Source organism: Adiantum capillus-veneris, chromosome 4 (genome assembly GCF_014529385.1).
Source record: "Adiantum capillus-veneris isolate H3 chromosome 4, ASM1452938v2, whole genome shotgun sequence".
Classification (NCBI taxonomy): domain Eukaryota; kingdom Viridiplantae; phylum Streptophyta; class Polypodiopsida; order Polypodiales; family Pteridaceae; genus Adiantum; species Adiantum capillus-veneris.
The window spans coordinates 33035237-33043919 of record NC_140934.1 but is presented as its reverse complement, the minus strand read 5'-3'; the positions used below and the strand labels follow the sequence as shown (position 1 = coordinate 33043919).

Genomic DNA, 8683 nt, shown 5'->3' with positions numbered 1-8683 from the left:
GAAGCTCTTGCATGGTATATGCTTTAACCAAATTCAGACATTATTTGTTGAGCAACAAAGTTATTTTTCATGTGGATCATCAGGCATTGCTTTACCTAATTAAGAAGCCATTGCTAACTTGAAGATTAGCTAGATGGATGTTATTGTTACAGGAATTTGACTTTGTAATTGTTCATACTCCTGGCAAAGAGCAAACCATAGCTGATTATTTGGAACCAATAGGTATTCAAGATGACCTACCTGATGCTGATTTGTTTGAAGTTAAGAATGCAGTCTTTAAATCATGGTATAATCAGATGTTAATATTTTTTACAGATGGTACAATGCCAATGGGATTTTCAAGTGACCAGAGGAGGAAGTTTTCTTTAAAAAGTAGACCAGTTTTTGTGATAGCGGGAGCATTATACAGGAAAGGGATTGATCAAGTCATTAAAAGGTGTATTCCATATTTTGAACAAAAGGTTGTTTTGCAAGAAGCTCATTCAAGAACAGTAGGAGGACATTTTTCAGGTGATATAACAGGTAAGAAAGTGTTGCAAGATGGATTGTGGTGGCCCACTGTATTGAAGGATGTCCATGACATTGCTAGAAGCTGTGTGATTTGTCAGAGGTTGGGTCAGCCAAATTCTGGGGATAGAATGTCCGATCATCCTATATTACCTCTAGAACCTTTTCAAAAGTGGGGAATGGACTTTGTTGGACATGTCAAGTCCACTACTAGTAAAGGATGTAAATACTTTCTGGTGGCCATAGATTATTGTACTAAGTGGGTTGAAGTTGTTGCTCTCAAAGACAATAAAGCTCAGAGTGTAGCCAGATTTCTCTATCATAACATCATGACTAGGTTTGGATGTCCTGTGGAGTTGGTGAGTGATAGAGGAAGCCATTTTCTAAATGAGGTGATTGCTTGCTGAATTAACAAAAACTCATATGATTATGCACAAAAAGTCCACAGCTTATCATCCTCAAGCTAATGGACAGGGTGAAAGCACAAATAAGACCTTGCTGAAGATATTGAAGAAAATTATTCAAGACAACAAGAAGCATCAGGATCAGAAGCTTGATTCAACATTGTGGTCCTTTAGGACAACTTTCAAGTTCACAACAGGTATGACTCCATTCAAATTGGTGTATGGTCTAGAAGCTGTGGTCCCTATGGAATTTGTGGTTCCAAGCCTTAGAGTAACTGCAGAAAAATTGAGTCCCAAACTGTCAGTCAAGTACATGAGCAGATATTTGATGCATTTAGAAGAGGACAGGTTGACTAGTTACTATATATCTGAAGTGATTCAAAGAAGGAGGAAAGCTTGGGTGAGTATGAACGTTAAGTTTAAAGTTTTCCAAGTTGGAGATTGGGTAATGTTGTATAACTCCAACTTAGAGCTACATCCAGGCAAGTTAACTTTGAGATATATTGGTCCATATAAGATTGTCAAGGATTTGGGACAGGGAACATTCATGGTTGCCTGTTAATGGTTTCAGATTATAGAAATTCCAAGGGAAACCACCCCATTTGGAATGGCCATTAGCAGGATTGGTTCAACCAGAAGATTTTGCAGAAAGCAGTCTGGGTACAAGGTTTGGATCTCATCAATTTCAAAAGGGGATGACCAACAATAGTGTTGAGGTCAATTGTACAATGCACAACAGTTTAATAACAGGATAGAGGAATTAGTGTTCAGAGTGGTCAAGTCGGATTTTCGAAATACCCGAAGTCAAAATTATGTTGATCGGATTTTTCTGGGTTGTATTTTTTAAGGGAGATTTGAAAGTTTACATTGAAATGCGGAATGATTCTCCATTAGATGAAATCATAGTGTAGCGAGTACTATTAGTGATGAATGGAAAGCAAGGTCCGCCATTCAAAGGTGTGAGCCATCACCTCTGTCAAACTCTACCTTTCCTTATGTTGTCACCCGACTTCTTTAAGTGTACATCCCACCCTACACATACCTCCAGCCATGGTGAGAGGGAAGTCTACAACTACCATGCAGCTCGAGTTGGAGCATGATGAACCGCCGAGAAGATTTTATCGCAAGGGACAAGTGCTGAGTATCAACATCAGGAGCCCTGAGGAGGAAGAAGCTTCGGGAGAAGAAGAGGTGGCTGGAGAGACTCCTCTCAACAAAGAAAAACTGCAGCAATCCCTGATGGATCCCTTGACGGATTTTAAGGTATCCCTAGACTTGACACTAGAGCCTAATGTGTTATGGTTACAAAGCATAGGTCTACATGCATTTGCAACTCTGCCATCGGATGAATGGAGACATAACTACTATGAAAAATCTCAGCTAGATATTCTCGGGAAAACCAAGGGTACGATTTCAAGCACATTATCCTTTACCCCAAAATTGGTTTCACATGTATTTCATTTACCATTGAAAGGTATCATCACAATCCCTAAATGTTCTGAAGCTTTATTAAAGAAAGAGTTTGGGCCTACAAAGGGTGGTAGGAAATACTACATGCTGAAGAATGTAAATTATGTAAGGAGAGAGCAGCTCAAATGGTGTTTGGAGAGATTGTGCTTTCTCATAAAGTTTGACTACATATCAAAGGAGAACTATGGACCATTGTGTTTTGCAGAGCAGGGAGATAAAGTAAATTGGGCAAATTGGTTGTATGACAAAATTGCAGCTGAGGTTTACATGTCAAATAAAAGGAAGGCTCAAAATTGCAGCAGGTTATGTGCATTTTTGCAGCTATGTTCAGTTCTCCACATAAATCCCTTAGTGAAGATAAGAGTGCATATGAGCAAACAGGTGCAGGTTTGTTGGGCAGAACAGAGGTGTTGAAGGAGGATGAGAATTGAAGCCAAAAAGTAGAGTTGCCAACAGATGTGTAGGAAAATCAGGAAAAGATGTCATCCTTTAGGTTTTTGGTATAAGCAGGATTTTCAGAGAAGGAAGCATTGAATGTTGTGCAAAATACAGAAATGATTGAATCCATGAAAAAGCTATATTCTCCAATCATTACATCTGAGAAGGTGCAAATAACAACCAAATTGGGAAAGGTCTTCACACTGTCAAAGAAAAACAAGGTAGATACAAAAGTGTTTAAAGCAAGAAGACAACTGGATTTTGAACCAGGAACTGTCAAGGTGCAACAGAAGGTTGCCATTGAGGATGCAAGGATAGCTATACAAACGCTAGGAGAGATTCAAAAGTTTATGAGCAGACAGCAAATACAGTTAGATAATCAGGTGCAGTCCATGTCAGAAACAGGGGAAGCACAGGTGTTATTGCAAGAACAGGTTGATATTGTGCAAAGTTTAAACTTGGAGATGGAGAATTTAAAGTTGAAGCATAAAGATGAGATGGAGGATGTACTGATGCATAAGAGTGAATTAGCAAAGGTCAAAATGTCTTTAGGGATGTTCAAAGAATGGACAATGACTTTGGAAGGGAAAGTGAACCATGAGCTGGAGCAATTGGCCAGCAGAAATGCAGATTTGCAGGTCCAAAATATGATGTCTAAGTAGAGGCTTAAACCTTTGTTGGATATGGAGAAGCAGGTGTTGAATCAAGAGGAGTTAGATGTTAATGGAGTATTGATGTCGGAAGGGGATGTGCAGGTACTTAGGCAACAATTGAAGAGTACAATGCAAGAGGCATGGAAAGCAATGAAAGAGAGATTGACCACTGTGTTGAAGCCCATATGAAATGGTTAGAACTAGTTTTGTCAATACACATGAAGTTGAGTTGATGATGGAGGTAGAATAGCTCAAGAAGGAAAGAGAGCATTGGATTAAGCAGGTCTAGGAACTTAAAGCAAACCAGAAGGAGAAGGCGGTAGTTGAAGAGGAGCAGCAGAAATTAGAGTTAGCTGAATGTTAACAAAAACCATTACAGGAGATGAAGAACCAAGAATCAGAGCAGAAAGTGAATGATGAGCCTGAAATGGAAGTACATGATGTTTTGTTACCAGATTTTACAATCCCAGTTGATGACAATTCTCAGTAGGTGGAGGTTTCTTTTCATACAGTTGCAGGTGGTGTTGTTTTTGAAGCTACTGAGAAGTGCATAAAGCTTTAGCATTTACAGACTGAGTAACATATGTTATTTTTTAAGCTGTTTTTTGTCATATATTGTTTTAGATCAAGGGATATGTAAATCCAAGTCAGATTTCTACGAAATCCACCACCGGGGCGTGCCATGTGTTGAAAGGGTAATAGAACTCTCAGAATAGTGCTCAGTCGGATTATGTCATGCTGGTCGAAATTAGCTTCAGTTGGAATATTGTTAGGTCGGATTTTGCTGAATTGGATATGTATGCCAAGAACATTTAGTTAAAATAGTTGTAACTCATTTTATAAGGAAGGTCGGGGGGATTCAAACAACAACAATCGAGATGTATTCAAACTTTGATCAATGGAGTTTCTTATTGTGTCTGATATTCTTCTCTTGGCTCTACTTTGCTCTGTCTGAAGTTGTCTAACTGTGTTTTTTGATGAGTCTAATTATGGAGTGATGTTTGATTCTCTATTTGAGAGCATGTGTGTTGAGAGAGATTCTTGTGTTGATGAACCCCAACAAGCATGCCCCCACCACACTCCCCTCATGTGGCCTCCTTGCTCGTGAGACGAAGGGTGGGCACCAACGATTCTGTGCAAGGAAGCCCTTGCACAACCCCTCATCTTAATTATGGTATACATAACTAATATGGGTATTAAAACTCTATGGAGTTGTATAGAGCTAAGAATTATCATTCATTCCAAACACATTAATTCAAGTTGATTTGTATTTCTTTCATGAAAGTCTATAGTTACTTTTCTTCTTGACAACCAAGGTTGTTTTAATTATGTAATTTATGAAGTTTTATTAAAAAAGAAAGGAGCAAGAGTTAACTCAATACATTCTGTGAATTCAATCTAGGGTATAAATTGACTTAGCAAGAAATAAAACTATTCTTCAAAAGTTTATAATAGAAAACATGTATTGTAATAAAAACTTGCTATTGTTTTAGACCCTTTTTTTAAAATTTGGTCAAATATTAGCTTCAATTTTCTATTTTCCAAAAGGCAAGTTAGTATAGCTTTTTGCTAATGAAAAAATGCTATAAATTCTAGAGGCAAATAGAGACCTTTGAAAACTCTAAGTAAACAAGATAAAACTTGAACAAGGAGACCAACTTTGGTCAAGTAGAATATGGTTTAAAAATGCACCATGCAGATCATGTAGAGGAGACTGAGGTCTAAGCACTATATTGGGACCAGGGTCCGAGGCATGCACATTCACTCTAGGGTTTCCCTTTCCCCTTCCTCACTCTTTCTTGGCTTGCCCTCTATTGTGTGTTGACCTACCCCTGTCCCCTTCCCCTTTGAGGAGGTAGCATGGCGCTACATGATGTGTTGGTGAATGGGATTGTCCATAGTGAGGGACACCCAATTCCTGTACAACACTCATCGTTTCCCAATGGAGGGACCACTTATCAGAGCCCTTCTTGGCATGCTAGGCTAGGTGGATGATTTTTGTTACACAGGCCCATGGCACAAGGGCCCATTTCATATGCACATGCTATGCAGGCTCGACCAACTACCAACATAACCTATCAATGCAATAGATTCACCAATGCGACGTTTTCAACACTCTAACACCTCGACCTACGACACATTATAGCAATTTCTATGTTCATCCTCTCTCTTCAGAGAACTACCAAATAAATGCCCATTCCCCTCTACACAATGGTCAGTTTTCTATTATCTCCAATGTATGGCAAAATATTGACGATCCTCCCTAAGGAGCTTTAGAGAATAAAGAAAACCTTCATCATCCACCAACTAAAGAAAACCTTCATCATCCACCAACTAAGGATAATCCCCAAAATGTTCAAAATCCTATTCATACTGAAGTAAGGGAGGAGCATGTGGGTAATGGTAAATTTGATACCTCTTTGGAAGATGACAATAATGATAAAGCTCATAACCTGGGATCTGGTGGAGAAGGTGAAGTTATAGTGGGAACTACTGAGCTGGATAATTGGTATAGACATCTGCAAGTAGTGGTTGTTATTGTGTTATGCCATGGCCTCATACCACCTGTAGAGGTCCTGAAGCAGTGGATCTCATAGGAGTGGGAGTGCAAAAATTTGTTTCGAGCACAGGTTCAGTACTTGCCTAACAATTCTTATCTCTTCTTCTTTGATGATGTTGACAATGCCTTACAATTTATAAGTAGAGGTCAATGGCTCATTAAGAATACTCCAATGTTTGATTTCAAATGGCATAAGGGTTTTGATCCCAAGGGCAAGAAACCTTTTGAAGTCTTGGTTTGGGTCGATTTTTCATATTTTCCTATTGAATTATTTCCTTGGTTGAATCGGGTAGGTACCCAAATTTGCAAGGTTTGGGGACGAAAACGGGACCCTCAACCACTAATAGAGGTGGATACTGATGCTTCTCTTAGAAAGTCTATAAAATTAAAGGACAAGATGGCTCAAACATTACATCTTCAAAAATTTGTTATAGGAACTTGCCTAATGTCTGCCTTAGACAGGGTCATCTGATCAAGGATTGTCCAGAGCTAGACAGCTAGGTTCAAAAGAAATGATATAAGGGTAGGGATATAAAGGACATCAATCATGGATTCCAACATGTAAATAGAAGAGGCAGTAACAAAAACAGACCTCATGCAAGAAATAATGGCAACAGGTATGTTAACAGATTTGGGGCGCTGCTGGATGAAATGTTTGATCTTTCCATTGCAGATGGAGATGATGATGAAAATGATACTACTTCCTCCTCCCAAAACTCCAAATGAATCTCAAAAGGGAAATGAATTTCCCCAATCTGATTCATTCAAACCTCCTATTCAATTTTACACCTTGATTCCTTGTGAGAGTCTTACAGAAAATGCTAGGGGTATGTCTCCTGACTATGAGAACTTTGATGAGGGGGAGCATTGTGTTTTTGCTACACAAAGCATTTCCCCAACTTTTAAATTGGGGGAAGGTGGTCTCAACAATTGTTTAGACGGAGATGATTTCAGTAAAGAGCTGCAAGAGCATGACAATGAGGAATTCCAAAAGCTTACTAAATCACCTTTGAACTCAGTTGACATCCTTATGAGTCAAGCAGAAGAAGAAACCCTCCCTCTGCAAGTTACCAAATCCAAAAGGAAGAAAGAGAAATCTTCTAATCATAACAGGGCTTTAGACTTTTTAGTCAAACCCTCTAAAGATTCTAAAAAATAAATCAATCAATTTTTTTGTCTTTCTCTTAACTGCAAGGGGTTACTGACCAATGGTTCGCTAACCAACATTTTTAGTTTGGCTTTATCTACCTACGAGAGGTTAAAGTCAAAGGCTTCTCATTAGATGTCAACCTCTAAAGGATTAGCAAGTCCCATAAATGGATTTACACTAACCATATTGTAGGCAAAGGGGTGCTATTATTGAAATATCTCACACACATGAGCATCTGATCACTAACACTCAACATGGACAAAAAAAGGGTCACTGGATAGTTGTTACTCTCAAAGAATCTTTCAACTACACTGTGGTTTGCATTTATGCTTCTAATTCTATTTTTGAAATGACCTTCATTTGGGTAACTCAGTAAGCTTACTAACCCTCTTTTGATAATAGGTGATTTTAACATGGTCTCCTCTCTGAATGACAGGTGGAAGGCATTGGGCAAAGTCATTTAAGGAAGGGAGAAGGACAGTCGGGAAGAGCTTGCTCATAGGCACACAATTGTGGATGCTTTTGAAAGCTCTGGTTTCACTTGGTCAAATAATCAACAAGGCAGCTGTTATTTTTTCTAGATTGGATAGAATGTGTATGATTGCAAAATTTCTACAGGAACATTGGCTGGTGAGTTGCAAGTCTAGCTCCTCCTATTATTGTCTAATCACAAAGCTTTGATTTTTAAACTACATAAATGGGAGAATAATTTCAAAGTTGGGTGGTCTCATTTGGACAGGTCTTTATTTAAGCTTTCTTTTGTTAAAGCTAAAGTTCAAACTTAACTTTGAAAATGCATTTTTTCTACACAATAATGCATTTGTTGCATGCATGTTTCCATCAAGAAAGAGTTTAACTTTGTTTGCAAGTTTGTAGTTGCATTGAGCTATTCTTGCTCCTTGCTACCTATGACCTCTCTCTTTCTCTCTCTTTCTCTCTCTCTCTCGCACGCACGCGCGCATGCATGCACACACATAGTTGTTAAAAAAACATATTAAAAAACTAAAATAAAAGATTATTTTAGTGCATTCATAAAGAAAAAAAGATTTAATAAGCTTTAAAAATTAAAAAGCAATTTAACGAAATGATTCTTTACAAATCAAAATTTAGATGAAAAAATATTGAATCAATATTTCAAATCATGGATCAAATTTTTATGAATACTTTTTAATCTTTTGTTCTCTAGAGTAGCATGTCACAAAAATGAATGCAATCTTTGGAAATAGCATTTGAAAAGACATATGATGTTTTTTCTTCAAGACTTTTAAGGCTTTCTCGAGGAACACATGTCAAACAATTAAAATTGGACGACCTTCACTCATATGGAAACTAAGGCCTTTAGCAGGCCAAAAATGCGGCCCCATGTTATGCAAGAAATGGAAAACTTAAAAGGTTTTGGAAAGTCAAAAGACTTAAGATATGGGAGAGTCAAAAAGATTTAATGTTTCTTTATATAAAAGAGGTTGTGGGCGCTCGTGCTTTATCTCTTCACCTTTCATTG

At 38.1% G+C, this 8683-nt stretch overlaps 1 pseudogene; it reads left to right on the top strand.

Annotated features, from left to right (window-relative positions):
• The first annotated feature begins 2704 nt into the window (after nt 1-2704).
• LOC147458956 (uncharacterized) lies at nt 2705-4188 on the top strand (annotated as a pseudogene).
• Nucleotides 4189-8683: the final 4495 nt, after the last annotated feature.